Consider the following 8,070-nt stretch of genomic DNA (forward strand, 5'->3'; position numbering starts at 1 on the left):
CATTGCCACACCAGCGCAGCTCTCCTCATCAGTGCGTTAGACAGCAGGCAAGTGCTGGGAGTCCCTGAGCACCGTTGTGGCCGCCGTGCTATTTTAGGGGCTAGTCTAGGAAGACTTGTCCAGCGACAGCATGCAGTCTGGATTGTGGAGGGTCATGCTGGAGGCCAAGGGACTCTAAAAGGTCCCTCTGGTTCCTGGCATGTGAAACCAGGGGGTAGAGCAGGGTGGGAGGAACTGGAAGGGAGACGGAAGAGTCACCGAGAGGCCCTTTGAAGGAAGAGACAGAAGAGCTTGCAGAAGCTCAGGAGTGAAGTACCAACACCAAGCTGTCTAGTAAGAGTGAGGAGGAGGAGGAAGGGAACACTGGTGTCGTGGACTAAAAATAAGAAAGGGGAGCTGACTGGGAATGGAAATGCCAGAGGGAAGCTGCTTACGTCAATGCTGGGTATGCGGAGTTTGAGGTGATGATAGACACTAAAGTAAGACCAAACTATTGGGTTTCCATACATGGACTGAGTGGGACCTAAGACCAGAGAAAGTGGGAAAAACCCAGAATGCCTGAGAGAAAGAGCAAAACAAGAGTAGATTTGGATTGAATGAACTGGCAACAGTAGACTACATACATAGAACTCTTGTTGCCTGGAGCTAGTAACAGAAAAACAGTGTACTTGTTTTCCTGTGGAGGCCGCCACAAACACCCCGGAACCATGAGACCCTGCGTGGCGGTCCTTTGCTTTCCGAGCTTATGGATCCCACAGCTCTGGGCAAATGCCAAGTGGTCAGCACTTACGGCAGAAGGAGGGAAGACCGTGTCATGGAAATTCGGGCATGCCCACCATGGCGGAACTCTGATCAATGGTCCACGTGTACCTCGTTTCAGTCAGTACAACATAGAGTTAATGCAACAGGACAGACCCTATGGATAGCATCCTGACAGTCAACACATAGTCAATTGGAAATTCCCTTTACACTTCTAGGCTGCTAGGTTATTATTTAGAACCCCTCCAGCACATGTTTCTTAAAAATGTTAATGTGGGTTCCCAATACTTTCACTGTGGCCCATTAGTTTTAGAAACTAAAATGGAATTAACGTAATTTAGCAATGGTCACAAGGTTTTATCCTTCTTAGCTTTTTTTTTTAATCTTATTTTGGCAAAAATTACTTAATGCAAGAGTTGTTCTTGGAGTGAAGGGTTTCTTTTTATTTCAAATTATGTCTGATTTTTTTCTGTATAAATCAGTGTTGATCATTTCTCCAAAGGACAAGAGCATCAGAATGTAGGCATATTTAGTGTTTTCTTGAAACAGCATGAGTCATTAGTTGAATCCTTGATACGGTGCCATCTTATTGCTCTTCTGCATTCAAGCAGATTATAGAAGAAAGTCTTTAAACTTGACAAAAGCAATACAAAGTGCCTTCTGGGTAGGAAGGAGAGCGGAAGGAGATTTTATTCTCGCTTTTGTTGCAGGATTCTCCAGATGCCCCAGGCCAACTTGAGAGTTTCGATGTGCGATGTGCGAAACGGGCAGCAAACCTCAAACGGGAAATTCTCACGCCCCTGGCTTTTCTATTCGGCACAGGTCACGTTACCGTGAGCTGGTGGCCCAGGTAACATAGAACACCAACCATACGGAGGAATGTTTTGATTTTTATTTCTAGAATTTAAATAATTAAGATTCACGGATGATGTCCCTCCTTTGTGTCCCCATTTTTCTCCAACATTCTCTAACATAGAAATATTGTGTTGTGTTTATTTAGCTCCTCTTCCATTAAATTGTTGGTTCCATGAGGAAGAGACCACATCCGCCTTGCTCACCAGTATAACCCCAGTGTAATTCCCATGTCAAATTGGAAGATGTGTGCAGTGCTTATTTGAATATTTCAATCCATGAATGATGGTGATAAGCTGGTTCGTTCAGCTAATTATAGGAAATGCTGATATATTTCTAGATTATATTCGAAAAATCTTTTACATAACCTATCGTTTTATCTTCAAATCAGAAACTTATCATTATAAAGACCTTGTGAGTCATTTAGAAGCACATTGGAATCACCTGGGAGCTTCACGAAATACTGAGGCTTGGGTCCCACTCCCAGAGATTCTGACAGGACTGGTCTGGGGTGTGGCCCAAGCGCTGGGAGTCTTACAGTCTCTTCACATGGTTCCACTGTGTAGCCAAACTGAGAAGCACTGATGTATTGCAACGTTTTGTGAAAGTTGAGACCTAGAGAGGTTAATTGACTTGCCACATGTCACACAGCTGGTTAGTGACAACGGACAGAAACCAGCGTTCTGGCTCTCAGACCAGTGTTCTTCCCACCCTACCGGTGTTTTTCAATCTTGACTCATTCACAAACCATTTGCCCTATCATTCAATATTTTCCTTTAAAGTGACTCCCTTTTTAGGAGTTTAATTATTGATTTTAAAAGAAAATTTTCTATTAGTTGATAACTGACAAATATTTGACTTGCTATCCACAGACAAGAACTAAAACTAAGAACAATGGTATTAAAACATGACTAAGTTTTAGCTAGATAAAATTGCCCGCTGTAGGGGCGCCAGGTGGTTCAGTCAGTTAAGTGTCTACCTTCCGCTCAGGTCATGATCTCAGGGTCCTGGGATCGAGCCCCACGTCGGGCTTCTTGCTCAGCAGGGAGTCTGCTTCTCCCTCTCCCTCTGTGTGTGTGTCTCTCTGTCAAATAAATACACAAAATCTTTTTTAAAAAATTGCCCACTGAAGATTCTCAGCCTGAAACATGTTCTCTCCTTAAAAAGAACAGAAAGTAATAAAGAAGAATAAACATGTAACTATCATTAAGTTGAGACTTTCTCCTTCACAAGAAGATTGAAAAAGAACTGAAGTGGAGGGACTGTTTCACTATCTGAGTCAAATAATAAATTCTGGAGAAATTAATAAATTATTTTATTGATTCATAAACTCGGTGTGCACATACACGTGTAATTGCCTTGAACGTCACAGCGGTCCGCATCGCGAACTCTAAATACCATGGGGCACGCATCGTTGGATTCACTGCCTTCTCTGCGACAGCATCCAATCAGAATGGTTAGAGACCAAAATACGTTAAGGGTAGAATTCTGGCATCAAAAGAACTGTATATCATGGCGAAGCAAAGACAAACACAGAACTTTCTTCTGGTCCACCTAAAGGAAAAGCTCACCAAGAGCTTTCTTTATTGAGTTCACTGCTCTCTACCAATGATTAAGTTACCAGGTTCTGCCGCTGGTGGTAAACAAGTCCACCTTTACTAAGTGCTCTCTCTAGGCCGAAAAGCTCAAACACCAGGCGGAAAGAAGGCAGCGGTTAAGAAGGGGATGGAAGACCCTGCTGGGACTCTGAGCCAAGTCACATTTGATTAGACCGCCGTTCCTAATACAGATGTGTATTTTCTGAGACAGACCATGTCAGACATTTCTCCGTGGCCTGGAGCAGGGGTACAGGGCAAATTAGGGGGCACACGAGCCTGATGTGTGTTTACTTCAGCACTATCCCATAACGAGAAAACACTTACTGGAACAATCCTTATACTTTCCGTAACATGCGAACTCACTGGCACTCACTCAGCTTCTTTCTTGGAGGCTGACAATGTTTCTGTCTACTTGGTGCCGTTGAAAAGTCGTCTCATCCATGTTGGCCTGATGCTCCTGTCCTTCCTGCAAAAAAGCCAGCTGGGATCTTTGGTTCTGTCAGGGGGCAAGTTATAACACAGCCACTTTCCTTTCGACACATTGACGAGGAGATCTCCCCTGCCAGGAACTAAAAGGCTTTAATGTTATGAATCATCAAAGCTTTTTTCTATACATGATGTAGAAAAACCTTTTCTTCAGAAAGTCTAATCCAACAGCCTCCCAGGCCCAGGATGTCACCAAGTGGCATGTGCGTGGTGTGCAGGGAGAACAAAGGAGAAAAGTATTCAGAGCTGAGCTGTATATTGCATAACACCCTGTATGAGAAAATCTCGACCCATAAAACGCTTACCTACTTTGGAGTTTAAATAAAGCAGAATGGTGTTCCTTTTTAAAGAACTGCTTTACAGTTATCTTCCTGTCAGAATTCCAATTATTCTATGACTCAGTGGGTATATGTCTAGCTTTTTAAAAATTCTTTTTTCGGGTAAGAATGTGAAGAAGTTTCTATGAGAAGTTTGTAAAGGAAGGGCTTATATAATAATGCTGAGCCGCAACAAATACAAATGCATTTTATTCCATTACTTGAAATACCGTGTTTCGAAAATAGCGCTTTCAGAATTGAGCCTTACCTGGAAAAGTGATAAACGTTTTCTTTGGTGCCTTTGCAAACGTGGTAATTAACTTCGGCTTAGGAATTAACTGATATTTCTGGCAGGGTTGAGGGGATTCGATATTCACCTCTGTCTGTCTTTTGGAGTAAGACTTTCATAAAAGAAGAAGCAGCAGACCGGAATGTTGTATGCGAGGGATTAATTTTGCGTGATTTTCACAAAACCTGAGCACAGGCACTTCTACGGCACCTGTCGCAGAGAGCGGCTAGCTGCCTCCGTCCTGCGCACGCGCACAGCTCGGCCGCCCTCCCCAGCCCCTCCCGCGGCCCGGCGCGGCCTCCGGACTGGCTCCGGCCATGGAACGTGCAGGGCGGTGGTGCCCGCGCCTTCAGGCCTGGCCCCCACCACTCTCCACGCCACTCCCATCCCCGGATGGCGACGGTCCGGGCGAGGACGCTGAGGCCACTCGCCAGCCATAAACACCCACAACAGTGAACTTCGAATAAGTAAGAAATAAACGTTCATCGCAGTAAATCACGGAGACTTGAGAGTGTTTGCAATTTGTGTTGTCGCTGTTTTTCCCAGGTGACACTAAACACGTCACTCGTTGTCCTTTCTTCTCTTTCTCAGGCTCCGTCTGCTCGCCTCATTTCCTTCCTCGTATTGTCTCTGTGTATCGTGCGATGAGGTCTTTCTGACTTAACCACCAAACCAAACTGCTTTTACTGGATTCGGGGTGAAGGCCTTTGCAGCGTGGACGTCATAAGCAGACCCAATTCGTGTAATTAGGAGGAAACGTTCAATCGATTCAACTTTTTAAAAAGCTTACCTGTTAGGATAACTTTTATTCAACAACGCTGAGTAAAGAGTCACACTTAGCGAGTTTAGAGGTCACATTAGAGTCTCCCGGTAACTGTGACAAATGTGATTACCTCCGTGGCGGGACCCAGCAGATGTGTACCCAACAACCACCTCTGAGGAGGAAAACCAAGGTGCGTGGACTTGAAAACAGACATTAGTCTAAGCTCTCAGGCAGCTCTCTTGACTCGCATGGCACCACGGCTTCCAGGAGGCAAGTACAGACATTGTACAGTGTCAGGCATCTGTAAGAGCAGGCCAGAAAAAATATTAGTGTTGCATGTGACTGGGTGAGGCTTCCAAAAGAATTAGAGTCTCAAAGTGGCTTTTTACAAAATCCAAAATGAAAATTCCAATCTGATTTTGTATCAGCTGCTTTCTTTCAGACTCAATATGGCGATTCATCCTCTTCCTTCTCTTCCTGCTCTGAGTTGGTGGTTCTCAAGCTGGGCTCGGCTTGAGAGGCCCATTCAGAGGCTGTCTCACGAAGTGGGCTCCAGGCAACTCGCTCCAGATTTGAGAAGAAAAGCTTTCTTTTGATCCGTTTTTGCAAATTGGGCTTCTGCAGAAGCATTTATTTTGGGGTGTGAGTTGGGAAGTTTCCCTCGCTTTATAGGGTTACAAGCCATAGCTTTAGATGTTCGGCCTGGACATCACACCTACTCGAATAGTTTTAGTAACGCAAGTACTCAGTGAGGTCCAAATCTGAGTCTACAGCGCACGTCTTTTCTGGGCCCCCCACTCACAGTCCCACTCGTATTTCACCACCTCCACTCGCTGGATGCCTCATCGCCACCTCTTCACAATATTCCTGAAATAGAATGCATTATCCTGCCTACCCTTCCTCCTGCACTGATGACATCACCATCCACCTGGTGATTCAGAGAAAACTCTGAATCATCCTGACCCTCTTTCCCTTCCATCCCCAAATCCAATCATTTAGTCCAGTTTGTAAACTGTCTTAATTGGCCATTAAATATGTCCTTCCTCCCCACGCTCACTGTCACCGCCTTAGCCGATACCCTTGTCACACTCCTTCATCCAGACCATTACAATCAACCCCAGTGGCTCCCCCACCACTCTATCCCTGACTGCCTTGCTTTTTCTGAAATACAGTAGATATCATAAACATTAATATTTATTTTTAGTTTGACAGTTAACAAGTTGCTTTCATGTACATTTTCATATTTAAGTATCCTAGCATTCCAGCAAGAAGACACTGTTATTCTTAATTTAGAATAGGAATTTGAGGCCTGAGAAATTATCGTGATCAAGGATTCTCAAAAAGTCAAAAAGCAGTTGTTCAAACCTGAGGACTCGAAAGTTTATGCTGATGATGTTAAACCACACTCCCAAACACATGTCAGTCCTTGGTTTTAACACCTTCAGTTCCTCACCACTGGCTACAAGAGAAAGCCCAGACCTTTTCTCACATTGAAAAGGTTCACTGTAATTGTGCCCCCGGGAGCTTTAGGGGTTAATAGTAATAGTTAGCAGTCCAGCTCTGGAGTTAGAACCCACATTCCAGTCTAAACTCATGGATAAGTTACATAATCTCTCTAAACCTCAGTTCCTAACGTGCACACTGAGGCTAATAACCGTTTACCCCACAATGTTGTTGTGGGGCTCAAACAAGATGGCGCACGTAATGTGCTTCGCATACGGCTTGTCTAATAGAAAGTGCCTGGTGAATGTCAGCTATGGGCCCTGACTTACCAGCCTCATCTGCAGCATTTGTTTTCCTATCCTTCCACTCTTCAAGCAGCCCACCCACACTTTCTGTTACTTCCTCTATGAAATCCTGAAGATCCTAGTTGGTGATTTCCCTACCACTTTGTACACACCTCTAGAGTTAGATACTCAGTTGGGTTGTACGGCCCTTAAGACCAGCAGTGAAATGTCTCCTGGGAGGGAGGGGTTAGTAGATCTTGGAGAAAGTCTCCACTAGTGAATTCTCTTGCCCCAGCTCTCCCAGGTCTCCTGCCTTAGATCTCTTGTTCCCTTGCTCTGCCTCTCCCGTAACCCCTGCCACGTCTGATGTCACATCTGTCCTCCAGGCTTGCGCTTGCCCTAACTTGACAGCCCTGCTGAAGGCATCTGACCTCAGCTCCATGCCAGCGCTGTGTTCCACTTAAGGGCAAGGTTTTGGCAACTTGTCTGTCTCTCTCTGGCATCTGACCTTGGTCTGTCTCCTGTTTCCAGCTTTTCTGAAGCTGATGGCTCGCAGCGACTGACCAACAACCATTCAGATGGGATGATCACGGATCTTACCAGACTGTTTTGTGTTGTCTTTCTCATCCATCAGACGGCACTCTTCCAAGACGGAGACGTCTTGTCTTTGATCTCAGTAGATCCTCTGTAGTATCTGGTTCAGAATAAACCCTTAATAATTGCTTGTTGATCGAATATTGTTCCCCAAACAAGTGGCTGTGAGTCTTGGGGGCTCCTGCTGTATAAGTTCTTAAGACCACACAGAGGTATCTCACAGTGCACTCAATCTTCTGAAACTCCTCTAATATAACCAGATTCAAGTCAATGAAAAGTACACATTAGCTACATCATCTGGAGGGTTTTTCCCACCAAAATATGGAAGTATTTCACCTATAAAGTGTTTTTTTCTTATTTTTTGCCATTACTTGCTGACAGCATTCTATAAATTTGACTATGTCATCAACAATCTATCTATTTAGCTTCGTCCTATGCATTTTCAAGGTTAACTGTTTGCTCTTTGCTGCATACCCTTACGATTGTACATAAATTTCTTGAAAGAAATCTTGATATAGTTTTTGTTTTTTGGTGGTACCTTGTTGAACAACCTTATACAAAGTGCGTACCAAAAAATATTGCTTACATTGAAATATACTGCTGTTTTTGAAGTTTTGCTGCTGAAAAATGATCTCATTTTTGTTTAATTCAACTACCATGGCTTTCATTGGATACATTTTTCTTT

General features: G+C 44.2%; 1 long non-coding RNA gene across 1 annotated transcript; it reads right to left on the bottom strand.

Moving 5' to 3' along the window:
• Nucleotides 1–1,322: 1,322 nt before the first annotated feature.
• LOC148109457 (uncharacterized) lies at nucleotides 1,323–4,509 on the bottom strand. The gene is made up of 3 exons (XR_015725643.1): nucleotides 4,281–4,509; nucleotides 3,534–3,675; nucleotides 1,323–2,695 (listed from the first exon to the last, which is right to left on the bottom strand). It is a non-coding gene; the product is annotated as an uncharacterized LOC148109457 (long non-coding RNA).
• Between the last annotated feature and the right edge of the window lie 3,561 nt (nucleotides 4,510–8,070).

This window comes from Ursus americanus, chromosome 9 (genome assembly GCF_024610735.1).
Source record: "Ursus americanus isolate L20-20 chromosome 9, mUrsAme1.1.p, whole genome shotgun sequence".
Classification (NCBI taxonomy): Eukaryota; Metazoa; Chordata; class Mammalia; order Carnivora; family Ursidae; genus Ursus; species Ursus americanus.